The sequence below is a fragment of the Oncorhynchus keta genome, chromosome 4 (genome assembly GCF_023373465.1).
Source record: "Oncorhynchus keta strain PuntledgeMale-10-30-2019 chromosome 4, Oket_V2, whole genome shotgun sequence".
In the NCBI taxonomy this organism is placed as follows: domain Eukaryota; kingdom Metazoa; phylum Chordata; class Actinopteri; order Salmoniformes; family Salmonidae; genus Oncorhynchus; species Oncorhynchus keta.
The window spans coordinates 81,211,018-81,231,358 of NC_068424.1; the positions used below are offsets into that span (position 1 = coordinate 81,211,018).

Sequence of the window (20,341 nt, forward strand, 5' to 3'; positions counted from 1 at the left end):
GGGGTGACTGTACACCGTCACGCCATAGTCTGAGACCTGTACTACAGTGGGGTGACTGTACACCGTCACATCATAGTCTGAGACCTGTACTACAGTGGGGTGACTGTACACCGTCACGCCATAGTCTGAGACCTGTACTACAGTGGGGTGACTGTACACCGTCACGTCATAGTCTGAGACCTGTACTACAGTGGGGTGACTGTACACCATCACATCATAGTCTGAGACCTGTACTACAGTGGGGTGACTGTACACCGTCACATCATAGTCTGAGACCTGTACTACAGTGGGGTGACTGTACACCGTCACATCATAGTCTGAGACCTGTACTACAGTGGGGTGACTGTACACCGTCATGCCATAGTCTTAGACCTGTAATAGAGTGGGGTGACTGTACACCGTCACGCCATAGTCTGAGACCTGTACTACAGTGGGGTGACTGTACACCGTCACATCATAGTCTGAGACCTGTACTACAGTGGGGTGACTGTACACCGTCACGCCATAGTCTGAGACCTGTACTACAGTGGGGTGACTGTACACCGTCACGCCATAGTCTGAGACCTGTACTACAGTGGGGTGACTGTACACCGTCACGTCATAGTCTGAGACCTGTACTACAGTGGGGTGACTGTACACCATCACATCATAGTCTGAGACCTGTACTACAGTGGGGTGACTGTACACCGTCACATCATAGTCTGAGACCTGTACTACAGTGGGGTGACTGTACACCGTCACATCATAGTCTGAGACCTGTACTACAGTGGGGTGACTGTACACCATCACATCATAGTCTGAGACCTGTACTACAGTAGGGTGACTGTACACCGTCACACCATAGTCTGAGACCTGTACTACAGTAGGGTGACTGTACACCGTCACGCCATAGTCTGAGACCTGTACTACAGTGGGGTGACTGTACACCATCACATCATAGTCTGAGACCTGTACTACAGTGGGGTGACTGTACACCGTCACACCATAGTCTGAGACCTGTACTACAGTAGGGTGACTGTACACCGTCACATCATAGTCTGAGACCTGTACTACAGTGGGGTGACTGTACACCGTCACACCATAGTCTGAGACCTGTAATAGAGTGGGGTGACTGTACACCGTCACACCATAGTCTGAGACCTGTACTACAGTAGGGTGACTGTACACCATCACATCGTTGTAGGGAATCTCGTCCTCGTCTGATGAGGAATATGAAGGATCGGACCCAAATGCAGTGTGCTACGTGTCCATGTTAACTTTATCAATCTGAACACAAAATAACAAAGCTGAAACAACCAAAAAACGAAACAGTCCAAAACACAAGACAGGAAACAACTACCCACAAACACAGGTGGGAACAGGCCTCCCTAAGTATGGTTGTCAATCAGAGACAACGATAGACAGCTGCATCTGATTGGGAACCATACCAGGCCAAACACAGAAATCCCAAACATAGAATGCCCACCCCAATTCACGCCCTGACCAAACCAAAATAGAGACATAAAAAAAGGAACTAAGGTCAGGACGTGACAATCATAGTCTGAGACCTGTACTACAGTGGAGTGACTGTGCACCGTCACACCATAGTCTGAGACCTGTACTACAGTGGAGTGACTGTGCACCGTCACACCATAGTCTGAGACCTGTACTACAGTGGAGTGACTGTGCACCGTCACACCATAGTCTGAGACCTGTACTACAGTGGAGTGACTGTGCACCGTCACACCATAGTCTGAGACCTGTACTACAGTGGGGTGACTGTACACCGTCACACCATAGTCTGAGACCTGTACTACAGTGGAGTGACTGTGCACCGTCACACCATAGTCTGAGACCTGTACTACAGTGGAGTGACTGTGCACCGTCACACCATAGTCTGAGACCTGTACTGTGACTGTGCACCGTCACATCATAGTCTGAGACCTGTACTACAGTGGGGTGACTGTGCACCGTCACACCATAGTCTGAGACCTGTACTACAGTGGAGTGACTGTGCACCGTCACACCATAGTCTGAGACCTGTACTACAGTGGAGTGACTGTGCACCGTCACACCATAGTCTGAGACCTGTACTACAGTGGAGTGACTGTACACCGTCACACCATAGTCTGAGACCTGTACTACAGTGGAGTGACTGTACACCATCAGTGGAGTGACTGTGCACCGTCACACCATAGTCTGAGACCTGTACTACAGTGGAGTGACTGTGCACCGTCACACCATAGTCTGAGACCTGTACTACAGTAGGGTGACTGTGCACCGTCACACCATAGTCTGAGACCTGTACTACAGTGGAGTGACTGTGCACCGTCACACCATAGTCTGAGACCTGTACTACAGTGGGGTGACTGTACACCGTCACATCATAGTCTGAGACCTGTACTACAGTGGAGTGACTGTGCACCGTCACACCATAGTCTGAGACCTGTACTACAGTGGAGTGACTGTGCACCGTCACACCATAGTCTGAGACCTGTACTACAGTGGAGTGACTGTACACCGTCACACCATAGTCTGAGACCTGTACTACAGTGGAGTGACTGTGCACCGTCACGCCATAGTCTGAGACCTGTACTACAGTGGAGTGACTGTGCACCGTCACACCATAGTCTGAGACCTGTACTACAGTGGAGTGACTGTGCACCGTCACACCATAGTCTGAGACCTGTACTACAGTGGAGTGACTGTGCACCGTCACACCATAGTGATGACAATACCTCTGCCAGGCTCAATGAGAGAGAAAAAATGGTCATGCGTTACAATGGAGGGAGAAAGATCAAACGCATTAACAATGTATATGTCACTGTGAAATCTTAACAAACTAAAGGTTGACACTACAATAGGGATTCGACTTTTTCCTTCTCTCCCTGACACCTTTCCACTCTCCCACTTGACATATTTACAATGCTTTTGAAATGGGCTATGTATGACCAATGACCCCAGGCTGGAATAATTTCCTCTCTTCGTCTTCGCAGCAGAGCTACCGTGACACTCTGCATTTGAAATAGCGGTTAGAGATCACTGTACCTCACCAAGCCCGAGATGACACTTGTGCAAAAGAAAAAAAGAAAAAAGAAAGACATTTAAATGGCGGCGTTCTCGCTGAATATGCCGTGTGGAGGAGTATGGAGGTGTGTGGAGGTGTGTGGAGGAGTAGGGAGGAGTGTGGAGGAGTGTGGAGGAGTGTGGAGGAGTGTGTGGAGGAGTGTGGAGGAGTGTGGAGGTGTGTGGAGGAGTGTGGAGGAGTATGGAGGAGTATGGAGGAGTGTGGAGGAGTGTGGAGGAGTGTGGAGGTGTATGGAGGAGTGTGGAGGTGTGTGTATGGAGAGTGAGTGTGGAGGATGGAGGAGTGTGGATGGAGGAGGTGTGTGGAGAGTGTGTGTGGAGGAGTGTGGAGGTGTGTGGATGAGTGTGAGGAGTGGTGGAGGAGTGTATGGAGGAGTGTGTGTGGAGGAGTGTGGAGGAGTATGGAGGAGTATGGAGGAGTGTGGAGGTGTGTGGAGGAGTGTGGAGGAGTATGGAGGAGTGTGGAGGAGTGTGGAGGTGTTCAGGAAGGACATCTCCCAAAACGGTTTCCCCATTCACTACATATACAACCTTATAAACAGTGTACTATGTCACAAAATGTGTGCACTGTAAAAGGGAGCAGGGGGTATCATTTGGGATGTAGAAAAAAGAAAAATCAATCAATCAAATGTATTTATTAAGACCTTTTTACGTGAGCCCATGTCACAAAGTGCTTAAATAGAAACCCAGCTTAAAACCCCAAACAGCAAGCAATGCAGAAGTAGAGGCACGGCTGCTTACCTCTAGTCTACTGTACATCTTGTCTCTCAGTGACTTACCTGTAGTCTACTGTACATCTTGTCTCTCAGTGACTTACCTGTAGTCTACTGTACCTCTCATCTCTCAGTGACTTACCTGCAGTCTACTGTACCTCTCATCTCTCAGTGACTTACCTGCAGTCTACTGTACCTCTCATCTCTCAGTGACTTACCTGTAGTCTACTGTACATCTCTCAGTGACGTACCTGTAGTCTACTGTACCTCTCATCTCTCAGTGACTTACCTGTAGTCTACTGTACCTCTCATCTCTCAGTGACTTACCTGCAGTCTACTGTACCTCTCAGTGACTTACCTGTAGTCTACTGTACCTCTCATCTCTCAGTGACTTACCTGTAGTCTACTGTACCTCTCATCTCTCAGTGACTTACCTGTAGTCTACTGTACCTCTCATCTCTCAGTGACTTACCTGTAGTCTACTGTACCTCTCATCTCTCAGTGACTTACCTGTAGTCTGCTGTACCTCTCATCTCTCAGTGACTTACCTGTAGTCTACTGTACCTCTCATCTCTCAGTGACTTACCTGTAGTCTACTGTACTTCTCATCTCTCAGTGACTTACCTGTAGTCTACTGTACCTCTCATCTCTCAGTGACTTACCTGTAGTCTGCTGTAGCTCTCATCTCTCACCTGTAGTCTACTGTACCTCTCATCTCTCAGTGACTTACCTGTAGTCTACTGTACCTCTCATCTCTCAGTGACGTACCTCTAGTCTACTGTACCTCTCATCTCTCAGTGACTTACCTGTAGTCTGCTGTACCTCTAGGAGCATTTTGTTGCATATCATCTCTGTGACTTTCCTCCTGAATCACGGAATGTCTGTATCTAGTTATTTTCCCAGTTGCAAGTTGTTTCTGCCTGGTGTTTGATGTCACAAAAACACCTTGCATATCATACTAAACCTGTATGGTAATGTGTTCATTCTATCTTCCTCTTTTCACGTCAGTGATTCCGCTATAAGAGATGATGATTCTTTTTATTTTATTCATTTAACTAGGCAAGTCAGTTAAGATCAAATTATTATTTACAATGACGGCCTACCAAAAGGCATAAGGCCTCCTGCGGGGACGGGGGACTGAATTTAAAAAATATATATATATATAAATACAATATAAATATAGGACAAAACACACATCCCAACAAGAGAGACAACACAACACTACATAAAGAGAGACCTAAAGACAACAACATAGCAAGGCAGCAACACATGACAACATAACAACATGGTAGCAGCACAACATAACAACAACATGGTAGCAGCACAGAACATGGTACAAACATTATTGGGCATGGACAATAGCACAAAGGGCAAGAAGATAGAGACAACAATACATCAGGCAAAGCAGCCACCACTGTCAGTAAGAGTGTCCATGATTCAGTCTTTGAATGAAAATATTGAGATAAAGATGATTGAGTTAGATGTCGCCCAATAATGAAGGGTGTCCTTTAGCTGGGCTTTGATTTCAAGGGACAGCTTGACAAAAGTCACTTAGATTTTGGTTTTTAAGCATGTCTAATTGAATTTTGATACGTAATTAAATCTAGCAATGAATCAGTTCAGCTCCCTCTCTGCAACTGACAATTCAACCCTCCTGAGCATCACAAGCCAATTATGATGAAGTTATTATCTGAAGAGAAGGGATGGCTGTGTTTTCTAAATGGATCCTGGTGAGATGTGTGATGTCTTGTCAGCCAGAATGGGCTCAACCTTGAGACAAGCCTGAAAAGGACAACCCCAACATCCATGCTTGACAAAGTGGTACTTGTATTTTTTTCTTTATGTAGGTGTATGGGACTTCATTCAGCTTTATGTAGGTGTATGGTGTATGGGACAGTATTCAGCTTTATGTAGGTGTATGGTGTATGGGACAGTATTCAGCTTTATGTGGGTGTATGGTGTATGGGACTTTATTCAGCTTATGTAGGTGTATGGGACAGTATTCAGCTTTATGTAGGTGTATGGGACTTTATTCAGCTTATGTAGGTGTATGGTGTATGGGACAGTATTCAGCTTTATGTAGGTGTATGGTGTATGGGACAGTATTCAGCTTTATGTAGTTTTATAGTGTATGGGACTTTATTCAGCTTTATGTGGGTGTATGGTGTATGGGACAGTATTCAGCTTTATGTAGGTGTATGGTGTATGGGACTTTATTCAGCTTTATGTAGGTGTAGGTGTATGGGACAGTATTCAGCTTTATGTAGGTGTATGGGACAGTATTCAGCTTTATGTAGGTGTGGGTGTATGGGACAGTATTCAGCTTTATGTAGGTGTATGGTGTATGGTTTTAGTTGTAGTAAATTCTCTGTATAGCGTTAACGTGATGGTCGAGAAAACATCTTTGAAGGGTTGAAGGACGTTGTCGTCATCGTCGTGATCTTATGAAGTCAATTTTATTTGTTTATTTATTTAATGTCCTATCTGTGACGTTAGAATTAGATGTCATGTTGGTTTTGTCATTTTGCTAATCATACATAGGATATATTGGTTTCATTTTAGAATTGATGTAGATTATCATATAGCTAACCATACATAAGATATTGGTTTCATAATAGATGTCATGTAGATTTTATCATATAGCTAACCATACATAAGATATATTGGTTTCATATTAGATGTCAAGTAGATTTTATCATATAGGTAAACATATATAGGATATAATGGTTCATATTCCTTTATTATTCCTATATTTAACTCTTGAACCATTCCTTTAAGTTCTTGAACCATTCCTTTAAAACTTCTCTGGGATAGGCAGGACACAAATGTCCCACCTGGCCAATTGCCAGGTGCAGAGCACCAAATTCAAATAAAATACTATAAAATTCAAACTTTCATTAAATCACATATGTAAGATACGAAATTAAAGCTACACTCGTTGTGAATCCAGCCAACATGTCATATTTCAAAAAGGCCAAAGCATAAGAAGCTATTATCTGATGATAGCACAACAGTAAACAAAGAGAGAATAGCATATGTCAACCCTGAAGGCACCACACAAAACGCAGAAATAAAATATAAATCATGCCTTACCTTTGATGAGCTTCTTTTGTTGGCACTCCAATATGTCCCATAAACATCACAAATGGTCCTTTTGTTCGATTAATTCCGTTGATGTATATCCAAAATGTCCATTTATTTGGCGCGTCTGATCCAGAAACAGCTTCCAAAATGCACAACGTCACTACAAAATATCTCAAAAGTTACCTGTAAACTTTGCCAAAACATTTCAAACTACTTTTGTAATACAACTTTAGGTATTTTTAAACGTTAATAATAGATCAAATTGAAGACGGGTCTATCTGTTTTCAATATAGGAAGATCACAAACTAACACTACTTTCCTAAACAGTACACATAATGTTATCCTGATTCAAGATGGCCGTACTTCTTCATTTCACAAAATAATAACCTCAACCTATTTCCAAAGACTGGTGACATCCAGTGGAAGCGGTAGGAACTGCAAACAATTGCCTTAGAAATCGAGTTCCCCAATGAAATCTCATTGAATTGACAGTGACCTAAAAAAAAAAAAATCTGAATGGTTAGTCCTCTGTGTTTTGCCTGCTACATACGTTCTGTTATACTCACAGACATGATTCAAACAGTTTTAGAAACTTCAGTGTTTTCTACCCAAATCTACTAATAATATGCATGAGTAGCAGGAGGTTGAAATTGGGCACGCTATTTATCCAAAAGTGAAAATGCTGCCCCCTATCCGAAAGAGTTCTTGAACCAGTCCTTTAAACTCTTGAACCATTCCTAAACATTCCTTTAAGCTCTTGAACCATTCCTTTAAGCTCTTGAACCATTCCTTTAAGCTCTTGAACCATTCCTTTAAATTCTTGTACCATTCCTTTAAGTTCTTGAACCATTCCTTTAAGCTCTTGAACCATTCCTTTAAGTTCTTGAACCATTCCTTTAAGCTCTTGAACCATTCCTTTAAATTCTTGTACCATTCCTTTAAGTTCTTGAACCATTCCTTTAAGCTCTTGAACCATTCCTTTAAGTTCTTGAACCATTCCTTTAAGTTCTTGAACCATTCCTTTAAATTCTTGAACCATTCCTTTAAGTTCTTGAACCATTCCTTTAAGTTCTTGAACCATTCCTTTAAGTTCTTGAACCAGTCCTTTAAATTCTTGAACCATTCCTTTAAGTTCTTGAACCATTCCTTTAAGTTCTTGAACCATTCCTTTAAGTTCTTGAACCATTCCTTTAAGCTCTTGAACCATTCCTTTAAGCTCTTGAACCATTCCTTTAAGTTCTTGAACCATTCCTTTAAGTTCTTGAACCATTCCTTTAAGCTCTTGAACCATTCCTTTAAGCTCTTGAACCGGTGTTAGTCCCAAGAAGAGAATAGACAGAAAATAAATCAATAAAGATGATTGAATTAGTAAAAGCCAATTGAATATGCATATAAACACACGAAAAACACATACGTAACTGCTGTAACTCCCTAGACAACAAACCAGATCAGACCAGTGAGATGACGTCCTAAATGAGTCGTCCTCCTTCCCAGAACTATTATCTCATAGCCTCCTTCTCCAGCATAATTTGATGAGCAGAGAAGAACATTGATGAACTTTTTTAATTATGACGCCGCTTGGGAGTTTGACACCGCGGTGCTGGGCAGCTCAGGGATCCAATGAACACCGTCAAGCTATTCTGCCTTTTATTCTCACCTCAATTGCGTTCAAAATAGCACCCTATTCACTATATAGTGGACTACTTTTGACAGTAGTGCACTATAGGGGGAATAGGGTGCCATTTGGGACGTGGGCCTCTTCTTTAATTCAGCCAATTTGTCGGTCCAAATGAAACAGGGAAAGGTTAGAGTGTGGAGTAATTAACACCAGGCAGCCTAATGAAATCAGGAGGGGCTAGCCGCTGGTACTGGGGAGGATCAATATGTAGTTCTCTCTCTCTCTCTTGTCTCTCTCTTGTCTCTCTCGTCTCTCTCTTTGTCACTCTCTCTTTGTCACTCTCTCTCTCTCTCTCTCTCTCTCTCTCTCTCTCTCTCTCTCTCTCTCTCTCTCTCTCTCTCTTTGTCTCTCCCCCTCTTTGTCTCTCTCCCTCTTTGTCTCTCTCCCTCTTTGTCTCTCTCTCTCTTTGTCACTCTCTCTTTGCCTCTCTCTCTCTCTCTCTCTCTCTCTCTCTCTCTCTCTCTCTCTCTCTCTCTCTCTCTCTCTCTCTCTCTTTTTCTCTCTCTCTCTTTGTCTCTCTCCCTCTTTGTCTCTCTCCCTCTTTGTCTCCTCTCTCTCTCTCTCTCTCTCTCTCTCTCTCTCTCTCTCTCTCTCTCTCTCTCTTGTCTCTCCCCCTCTTTGTCTCTCTCCCTCTTTGTCTCTCTCCCTCTTTTGTCACTCTCTTGTCACTCTCTCTCTCTCTCTCTCTCTCTCTCTCTCTCTCTCTCTCTCTCTCTCTCTCTCTTTGTCTCTCCCCCTCTTTGTCTCTCTCCTCTTTGTCTCTCTCCTCTTTGTCTCTCTCTCTCTTTGTCACTCTCTTTGCCTCTCTCTTCTCTCTCTCTCTCTCTCTCTCTCTCTCTCTCTCTCTCTCTCTCTCTCTCTCTCTCTCTCTCTCTCTCTCTCTCTCTCTCTCTCTCTCTCTTTGTCTCTCTCTCTCTTTGTCTCTCTCCCTCTTTGTCTCTCTCCCTCTTTGTCTCCTCTCTCTCTCTCTCTCTCTCTCTCTCTCTCTCTCTCTCTCTCTCTCTCTCTCTCTCTTTGTCTCTCCCCCTCTTTGTCTCTCTCCCTCTTTGTCTCTCTCCTCTTTGTCTCTCTCTCTCTTTGTCACTCTCTCTCTCTCTCTCTCTCTCTCTCTCTCTCTCTCTCTCTCTCTCTCTCTCTCTCTTCTCTCTCTCTCTCTCCTCTTTGTCTCTCTCCTCTTTGTCTCTCTCCCCTCTTTCTCTCTCTCTCTCTGTCTCTCTCTCTCTCTCTCTTCTCTCTCTCTCTCTCTCTCTCTTTGTCTCTCTCTCTCTTTGTCTCTTTGTCTCTCTCTCTTTGTCTCTCTCCCTCTTTGTCTCCCTCTCTCTCTCTCTCTCTCTCTCTCTCTCTCTCTCTCTCTCTCTCTCTCTCTCTCTCTCTCTCTCTCTCTCTCTCTCTCTCTGAGTGCTACTGGGCGGCTGGCTACTGTGAGAGACGGGGATTGTTCAGGGGAAACACACACCACTTAATAATAATAATAAGAAGAAGAAGCTGTTGACAAGGCAACATGTCCACTTGTAAATCAAAATAGGTTTTGAACATGGTGGCGACAATGTAAGTTATGGTGAGGAATGTACACTTGAACCATGTTTGAGAGAAATACCATTGTCTGGTTCATATTCATAATGTTAGGGAGATGGGAGTAGGCCTGTACACACAGTACGTGATGCTGACAGTGCAGACCGAGCTGTGAGAGAGGTTTCTCCTATCCTGCGTTAATAAACACAGGCAACTCAAAAGCGTCTCTAGGAAGAGGAAGTCCACGGCTCCACTGGAGTACTGAGCTGTCATGAGCTCGGTTTTAACCGTCATTTCACAGAATTCACACAGTTGAACAGCAGTTGACTATAACTGTTCTCACCACTTGCTACTCACCACTGAGATCCTCCGGTCATGACTGAAGTAATATGAACAGAACGAGTGGGGTTGCTTTGGCAGCTCAGCCAAGATGAGCTCTCTCTGCTCTCTCTCTCTCTCTATCTTTGCTCTCTCTCTCTCTCTCTTCTCTATCTTTGCTCTCTCTCTCTCTCTCTCTCTCTCTCTCTCTCTCTCTCTCTCTCTCTCTCTCTCTCTCTCTCTCTCTCTCTCTCTGTGTCTTTAAAGTTATTTACACTGTGAAATAAACTGTGAAGTGAGCAGACTGACTGCAGTGAATGAAGGGAGGGAGGGAGCACCCAGATCTCATTAGTGCTAAACCATTAAGAATACAAAGGCCTCAGAGTCAAGGTTTCAAGGACTTGACTGACACTTTAATGTATAGCATCATACACTAAATGTCATATCATTCTGCCAATCTACTCTATGTTCATTAGAAAACTACGGATTCAGATCGTCACTCACTGCCCTAGACAGACAGTAGACAGTGAGCTTTTCGGCCAGTGAAAACCTTCAAACTGTCAATCCTTTATCCTTCAGCTCTGCCACGCTTGTGATCCCCTTTGATATGATCCTGCAGTGTACAGATGCTTGGGAAAGTTGACCAGCTGAAGGATACATAATACAAGTAGTCCCCAGGGGCCCGTGGGCGTCCGCCAATGTTTCTCACTCATAACAAACATTCCAGGGTATCTCTGACTCCTCTGACCTCTGCAAGGAATGGGATGAACAGACAGAGGGTGGGTTGGCTGGTATAACAACCACAGACAGAGGGTGGGTTGGCTGGTATAACAACCACAGACAGAGGGTGGGTTAGCTGGTAAAACAACTACAGACAGGAGGTGGGTTGGCTGGTAAAACAACTACAGACAGAGGGTGGGTTAGCTGGTAAAACAACTACAGACAGGAGGTGGGTTGGCTGGTATAACAACCACAGACAGAGGGTGGGTTGGCTGAGTAAAACAACCACAGACAGGAGGTGAGTTGGCTGGTAAAACAACCACAGACAGGAGGTGGGTTGGCTGAGTAAAACAACCACAGACAGAGGGTGGGTTGGCTGGTAAAACAACCACAGACAGGAGGTGGGTTGGCTGGTATAACAACCACAGACAGAGGGTGGGTTAGCTGGTAAAACAACCACAGACAGGAGGTGAGTTGGCTGGTAAAACAACCACAGACAGGAGGTGGGTTGGCTGGTAAAACAACCACAGACAGGAGGTGGGTTGGCTGGTAAAACAACCACAGACAGGAGGTGGGTTGGCTGGTAAAACAACCACAGACAGGAGGTGGGTTGGCTGGTAAAACAACCACAGACAGGAGGTGGGTTGGCCTGGTAAAACAACCACAGACAGGAGGTGGGTTGGCTGGTAAAACAACCACAGACAGGAGGTGGGTTGGCTGGTAAAACAATCACAGACAGGAGGTGGGTTGGCTGGTAAAACAACCACAGACAGGAGGTGGGTTGGCTGGTATAACAACCACAGACAGGAGGTGGGTTGTCTGGTAAAACAACCACAGACAGGAGGTGGGTTGGCTGGTAAAACAACTACAGACAGAGGGTGGGTTGGCTGGTAAAATAACCACAGACAGGAGGTGGGTTGGCTGGTATAACAACCACAGACAGAGGGTGGGTTAGCTGGTAAAACAACCACAGACAGGAGGTGGGTTGGCCTGTAAAACAACCACAGACAGGAGGTGGGTTGGCTGGTATAACAAACACAGACAGAGGGTGGGTTGGCTGGTATAACAACCACAGACAGAGGGTGGGTTGGCTGGTAAAACAACCACAGACAGAGGGTGGGTTGGCTGGTAAAACAACCACAGACAGGGGGTGGGTTGGCTGAGTAAAACAACCACAGACAGAGGGTGGGTTGGCTGGTAAAACAACCACAGACAGGAGGTGGGTTGGCTGAGTAAAACAACCACAGACAGGAGGTGGGTTGGCTGGTATAACAACCACAGACAGGAGGTGGGTTGGCTGGTAAAACAACCACAGACAGGAGGTGGGTTGGCTGGTATAACAACCACAGACAGAGGGTGGGTTAGCTGGTAAAACAACCACAGACAGGAGGTGGGTTGGCCTGTAAAACAACCACAGACAGGAGGTGGGTTGGCTGGTATAACAACCACAGACAGGAGGTGGGTTGGCTGGTAAAACAACCACAGACAGGAGGTGGGTTGGCTGGTATAACAGCCACAGACAGGAGGTGGGTTTGCTGGTATAACAACCACAGACAGAGGGTGGGTTAGCTGGTAAAACAACCACAGACAGGAGGTGGGTTGGCCTGTAAAACAACCACAGACAGGAGGTGGGTTGGCTGGTATAACAGCCACAGACAGGAGGTGGGTTAGCTGGTAAAACAACCACAGACAGGAGGTGGGTTGGCCTGTAAAACAACCACAGACAGGAGGTGGGTTGGCTGGTATAACAGCCACAGACAGAGGGTGGGTTAGCTGGTAAAACAACCACAGACAGGAGGTGGGTTGGCCTGTAAAACAACCACAGACAGGAGGTGGGTTGGCTGGTATAACAGCCACAGACAGGGGGTGGGTTGGCTGGTATAACAGCCACAGACAGGAGGTGGGTTGGCTGGTATAACAACCACAGACAGGAGGTGGGTTGGCTGGTATAACAGCCACAGACAGGAGGTGGGTTGGCCTGTAAAACAACCACAGACAGGAGGTGGGTTGGCTGGTATAACAGCCACAGACAGGAGGTGGGTTGGCTGGTATAACAACCACAGACATAGGGTGGGTTGGCTGGTATAACAGCCACAGACAGGAGGTGGGTTGGCTGGTATAACAGCCACAGACATAGGGTGGGTTGGCTGGTATAACAGCCACAGACATAGGGTGGGTTAGCTAGCAAAACAACCACAGTACAGTACTCAGTGCACCGTAAACAAATTGACAAACCCACACCACACAGTAGGTAGCAAGGATTGCTCAACAACACTGTGGGAAAAACATGGCGTGTGCAATTTCCCATTCTCAGGTATACAGGTACATAGAGAGACTTCCTATAAAGAAAGACATGCAGACACCAGACAGGAAGTTAAATGAAACTGAAGGTGCGTTTCAACAACTTGCACATTCATCTTCTGCCGATCTACCATTCCGGTGTTTAATTGCTATATTGTAATTACTTCGCCACCATGGCCTATTTATTTCCTTAACCTACCTCATTTGCACTCACTGTATATAGACTTTTTTGTTTTCTTTTGTTCTACTGTATTATTGACTGTATGTTTTGTTTATTCCATGTGTAACTCTGTGTTGTTGTTTATTCCATGTGTAACTCTGTGTTGTTGTATGTGTCGAATTGCTACGCTTTATCTTGGCCAGGTCGCAGTTGCAAATGAGAACTTGTTCTCAACTAGCCTACCTGGTTTAAATAAAGGTGAAATAAAATAAAAAATAAAAAAAACAAGGAAAATAGTTTGCAAACATTAGATAATGTTAGCTAATAAATGTGTTTTGTCTGTTTGGGGTCTAAACTGCTGCTACAAATAATAATGTAGAAAATAGTCCAAAATAAAATAAAGCCCTTGAAGGAGTAAGTGTGTCCAAACATTTGACTGGTACTGTAAGTGTCTGTTTGGGGTCTACGAATAAATAACGTTGGTCATGTAGGGTTTCTATTCATGTAGTAAGAATAGCAAAGTTATTCTAAGTTGGAATGTTGACGCTAGAAAGCCACGGTGACCAATACAACAATGAAGCCTCGCCATTACATTCCGGAACGTTCATTCAAGTCATCCAACTGAAAATGGTTACTAAGTGACATGTTCACTGCAAACAGAACCCTTGTTGTACACACCTTGGGTTGCCGGGTAACTATAAAATGACATGAAATCTAGCAATCATGTCACGCTATATGCCATCGACGTACTGGTTTTAAAAAATCATGATTAGTTTCCTTCAGCCAGGATCTCCCACTGGAGATGAACATGGAATCTGGAATGTGGGTTGAACATGAATGTGGCCATGGTTTAAGGACCACGTTCAGTTGAATGATTGCTTAATGGAATACATTTAGCAGTGTCATTACTGCGACACATTACAGGACCACAGCAACAGCTCATTCTGACCCAGAAGGAGGAGATCTCCCATAGGAGGTACATGATTATTAGATGCGTTTTCTCCTCCATGAAAATACCCACATATCGTCAAAGGAGAAAGAGGTTATTACCATATCATCAAGGGAGAAAGAGGGTTATAACCATATGATGAAGGGAGAAAGAGGGTTATAACCTCATGATGAAGGGAGAAAGAGGTTATTACCATATCATCAAGGGAGAAAGAGGGTTATAACCACATGATGAAGGGAGAAAGAGGGTTATAACCTCATGATGAAGGGAGAAAGAGGGTTATAACCTCATGATGAAGGGAGAAAGAGGGTTATAACCACATCTTGAAGGGAGAAAGAGGGTTATAACCATATCATGAAGGGAGAAAGAGGGTTATAACCACATGATGAAGGGAGAAAGAGGGTTATAACCACATCATGAAGGGAGAAAGAGGGTTATAACCTCATGATGAAGGGAGAAAGAGGGTTATAACCACATGATGAAGGGAGAAAGAGGGTTATAACCTCATGATGAAGGGAGAAAGAGGGTTATAACCTCATGATGAAGGGAGAAAGAGGGTTATAACCGCATGATGAAGGGAGAAAGAGGGTTATAACCACATCATGAAGGGAGAAAGAGGTTATTACCATATCATCAAGGGAGAAAGAGGGTTATAACCACATGATGAAGGGAGAAAGAGGGTTATAACCATATGATGAAGGGAGAAAGAGGGTTATAACCTCATGATGAAGGGAGAAAGAGGGTTATAACCGCATGATGAAGGGAGAAAGAGGGTTATAACCACATCATGAAGGGAGAAAGAGGTTATTACCATATCATCAAGGGAGAAAGAGGGTTATAACCACATGATGAAGGGAGAAAGAGGGTTATAACCTCATGATGAAGGGAGAAAGAGGGTTATAACCACATCATGAAGGGAGAAAGAGGGTTATAACCTCATGATGAAGGGAGAAAGAGGGTTATAACCACATCATGAAGGGAGAAAGAGGGTTATAACCACATCATGAAGGGAGAAAGAGGGTTATAACCACATCATGAAGGGAGAAAGAGGGTTATAACCACATCATGAAGGGAGAAAGAGGGTTATAACCTCATGATGAAGGGAGAAAGAGGGTTATAACCACATCATGAAGGGAGAAAGAGGGTTATAAACTATCATGAAAGGAGAAAGAGGGTTATAACGGCATCATGAAAGGATCCATTCTAAAATTGTTTTTTCCCCTCAAACATCTACACTCAGTACCCCATAATGATGAAAAATTGTGTCAAATTTTAAACAAAATAAAACACTGAAATAACAAATTTACCTAAGTATTTAGACTCTTTACTCAGTACTTTGTTGAAGCACCTTAAGCAGTGATAACAGTGTAGAGTCTTCTTGGGTATGACGCTACAAGCTTGACACACCTGTACTTGGGGAATTTCTCCCGTTCTTCTCTACAGATCCTCTCAAGCTCAGTCAGGTCGGATTATCAGCAGAGATGTTCAATTGGGTTCATGTCCGGGCTCTGGCTGGGCCCCTCATGGACATTCAGAGACTTGTCCCGAAGCCACTCCTTAGTCGGCTTGGCTGTTTGCATAGGGTCGTTGTTCTGTTGGAAGGTGAACCTTTGTCCCAGTCTGAGGTCCTGAGCATTGTTACGAGTAAATGAATGAAGAGGTGTGGAGTCAGGCGCAGAGAGCAAAGGATGTGGGAAAAACAACACGCTTTAATGTCCTGGAAACATAACATGAACAAAAGTGGAAACACAAATGAACAGAAATATAAACGGACAGCGTGAAACCCAAAATGCCAACAAAAATACACTCAAACAAGGAAACAGGAGAACAAGCCCGCACGAAACAGAAGCGGGCTGAACAGACTATATATAACCCTATCCTAACAACCAAACTAGAAACAGGTGCTACCAATTAGACAAAACTAAACGAACACAGAACAACGGATCGGCGATAGCTAGTAGACCGGCGACGACGACCGCCGAGCGCCACCCGAACAAGAAGGGGAGTCACCTTCGGTGATATTCGTGACAAGCATTCTGGAGCAGTTTTCATCAAGGTTCTTTGTTCCGTTCATCTTTCCCTCGATCCTGACTAGTCTCCCAGTCCCCTGACGCTGAAAAACATCTCCACAGCATGATGCTGCCACTACCATGCTTCACCGTAGGGATGGTGCCAGGTTTCCTCTGGACATGATGCTTGGCATTCAGGCCAAAGAGTTCAATTTTGGTTTCATCAGACCAACATCATGTTTCTCATGGTCTGAGAGTCCTTTAGGTGCCTTTTGGCAAACTCCAAATGGGCTGTCATGTACCTTTTACTGAGGAGTGGCTTCAGTCTGGCCACTCTACCACAAAGCACTGATTGGTGAAGTGCTGCAGAGATGGTTGTCCTTCTGGAAGGTTCTCCCAACTCCACAGAGGAACTCTGGAGCCATCAGGTTCTTGGTCACCTCACTGACCAAGGCCCTTCTCCCGCGATTGCTCAGTTTTGCCAGGCGGCCAACTCTAGGAGAAGTCTTGGTGGTTCCAAACTTGTTCCATTTAAGAATGATTGAGGTCACTGTGTTCTTGGGGACCTTCAATGATGCAGACATATTTTGGTACCCTTCCCCAGATCTGTGCCTCGACACAATCCTGTCTCGGAGCTCTACGGACAATTCCTTTGACCTCTTGGCTTGATTTTTGCTCTGACCATGCACTGTCAACTGTGGAACCTTATATATACTTGTGTGTGCCCTTCCAAATCATATCCAATCAATTGAACTTACCACAGGTGGACTCCAATCACGTTGTAGATAAAATCTCAGGGATGATCACTGGAAACAGGTTGCACCCGAGCTCATTTTCGATTCTCATAGCAAAGGGTCTGAATATTTATGTAATTTAGTTTTTTTCAGTTTTTAGTTTGAATAAATGTGCAAAACTTTCTAATAACGTTCTATAAACCTGGATTCCCTTTACCATTATGGGGTATTGTGTGTAGGTTGATGAGGAATTTGTTTTACTTAATCCATTTGTGAATAAGGCTGTAACAACTAAATGTGGGAAAAGGCAAGGTGTCTGAATACTTTTCAAAAGCACTGTGGATAGCGACCCTGAACAATTTCTGCCGCAGCGAAAGTGCTTCTTGTTGTTCATATTAAATCTACAGACTGTAAGTGATGTCAATCATTATGTTTTATATATTATTTAGTGAAGCTGAATGAAGAGGCACAATTCATCCGTGTACCTCTCAGAGTTGTACCCACACACTTGTTGATATAAAACGAAAGACAAGACGAGTGTCAAGGTTGGAATAAATTGGGATCTAGATGCAGAACAGCACAATGAGCTCTGGTGTTTTTAATCAATTATTTATCCAATATTTTAATTATCCGAAAGCTGAGAATGATCAAAGCCACGGTTCGAGCCCCACTGCCTTCGCTCGCTAAGACACTCTTCCACCGCTTTGATGTGGGTAAGCATCACATGCACTTATCTCCATCTCTGTGCCGGGCATGGCTGTGGGTGCTTGGAAACCAGTGGTCTGGAGAGGCTTATAGATGGAGAGGAGAGGGTCAGCGACCCAGCACTACAGAGATGGATCACACATTATTCTCTCCTGTAAACTACGATATACAATAAACATAGGCTAGAAACTAAGGTTACTTTAAGGTCATCTTTTGAAGAACTTTCTCTGTTCAACTGTGTTGCGTTATCACACATTTAATTGGTTGGTGAGGTCTGTATCGCATAACTGTTTGATCAATACGTTCAGTTAACAATGTAAATAACGCACCTCTTCAAACAACGTTGACGAGTACAGAATTTCAGCTCCTAACTTTGTCTTCATGTTTGACGCATTAAATAAATAAATACATTTTTAATCAGGTTTCAGTCTCAATGGCAAGATAATATTAACGCTAACTAAGAGGACCAACTACAGCCCACTAATACTCTGAGGGGATCCAGTTAAACTGATCTAGCTACCTAATGTTAGGCTAGAATGAGGTAATCAGACTAGCTTTAGATGTCCTATAACCTCTTTGGGGACGCAAATGTCTCAACTGGCCATTTGCCAGGGAAAATGCAGAGCACCAGATTCAAATAAAATACTATAAAATGCAAACTTTCATTAAATCACACATGTAAGATACTCAAATAAAACTACACTCGCTGTGAATCCAGCCAACATGTCAGATTTTTAAAATGCTTTTCGGCAAAAGCATAAGAAGCTATTATCTGATGATAGCACTAGCAGTAAACAAAGGGGTTAGCATATTTCAACCCTGCAGGCGCTACACAAAACGCTGAAATAAAATATAAAACATGCCTTATCTTTGACGAGCTTCTTTTGTTGGCACTCCAATATGTCCCATAAACATCACAATTGGTCCTTTTGTTCGATTAATTCTGTCCATATATATCCAAAATGTCCATTTATAAAGCGCGATTGATCCAGAAAAAAACAGCTTACAAAAAAATGCAACGTCACTACAAAATATTTCAAAAGTTGCCTATGAACTTTGCCAAAATATTTCAAACTACTTTTGTAATACAATTTTAGGTATTTTTAAACGTTAATAATCGATCAAATTGTAGACGGGTCTTTCTGTGTTCAATACAGGAATGAAAACAAACCAGCGATACTTTTCACGTCTTGCGAAACTCTCAACAGTGTTAGCCAGTTCCTAGTTGGCCTACTTCTTCATTGCACAAAGGAATAACCTCAACCAAATTCCAAAGACTGGTGACATCCAGTGGAAGCGGTAGGAACTGAAAACAGGTTCCTAACAAATATCCCTGGGCAATGACAACTCAGGGAACAGAGAGAGGAAGAACCAAAAACATTCTGAACATTTAGTCCTCTGGGTTTTGCCTGCTACATAAGTTATGTTATACTCACAGACATGATTAAAATAAACAGGCAGTTCAGATCAGTCAAACGTCTGATCTACAACACATTTCTTCAGACATAATACTAACACAGTTCCTTTCATGGTTTGACCAGTTATTTGCTAATTAATTTGGGTTGATTACTCTTTTCTTACTCTGCCCGGGGAAGGATTGTCAGTTGGCAGCGTTCACCCTCATTAACAACTTAATAATTTACGGGGCAATCATCTTAAAAAGACATTTTGAACTTCTATCCCATTTACCTCTATACCCTAAAGGATAACACTATTTATAACCATCCTCCAACGCATCCAATCAGCTAACCTCACAAAAGTGTTACTGAGTCGCAAATGGTCCCCTGTTCCTTATATAGTGCACACTGCCTTATGGGTCCTGGTCCAATGTAGTGCAATATATTTAGGGAATAGGGTGTCGTTTGGGATGCTGGCAGTCTTCCGACGGCTTATTGACATTTTCCATTACTGGGCTGCACTCACATATGGTCCTCTGGCTAGCCAGACCACAGGCTCAGTCGCATTTATGAATGTTAACAGGTTGCTCTATTTTTCACTGCTGTGAGACAATAACACAGTTGAACTTGACCCAAGCATTCTCATCGTTCTCCTGCAAATTCGTTTTTTGTTTTTTTGTTGCGTAGGCTATAGGAAATGCATAGGTTGGCATGAAGTTTTCACCAGTATCATCTAAACTGTAATAGACAGTGCTTGCTTGTTAGCTTGTTGCTTACATTCCGCCACTTATTTGTGACCTAACAAGACACATGCTTCTATGTCAGGGATATTGTGTTTGCACTGTAGCGTGCACTAGGTTCTGTTACTGTTGTATCACATTCCCAACATATGTAAAACACAGACTGTACACATTCAAAGCTCCACTGTCCTTCAGTGAACAAAGTGTGATCTCTTCATTTGTTGACATATTACTGCTCTCTCTGTATAAATATAC

The 20,341-nt window shown here is 43.7% G+C and overlaps 1 protein-coding gene and 1 long non-coding RNA gene across 2 annotated transcripts in view; one reads left to right on the forward strand and one right to left on the reverse strand.

The window, feature by feature from the left end:
* The window catches only part of LOC118381825 (protocadherin-11 X-linked), a 325,295-nt gene that overhangs the window by 178,643 nt on the left and 126,311 nt on the right, over positions 1–20,341 (forward strand). The window lies entirely within an intron of this gene.
* LOC127929554 (uncharacterized) lies at positions 1,957–3,126 on the reverse strand. Its single transcript, XR_008135198.1, has 3 exons — positions 2,474–3,126; positions 2,020–2,115; positions 1,957–1,971 (listed from the first exon to the last, which is right to left on the reverse strand). It is a non-coding gene; the product is annotated as an uncharacterized LOC127929554 (long non-coding RNA).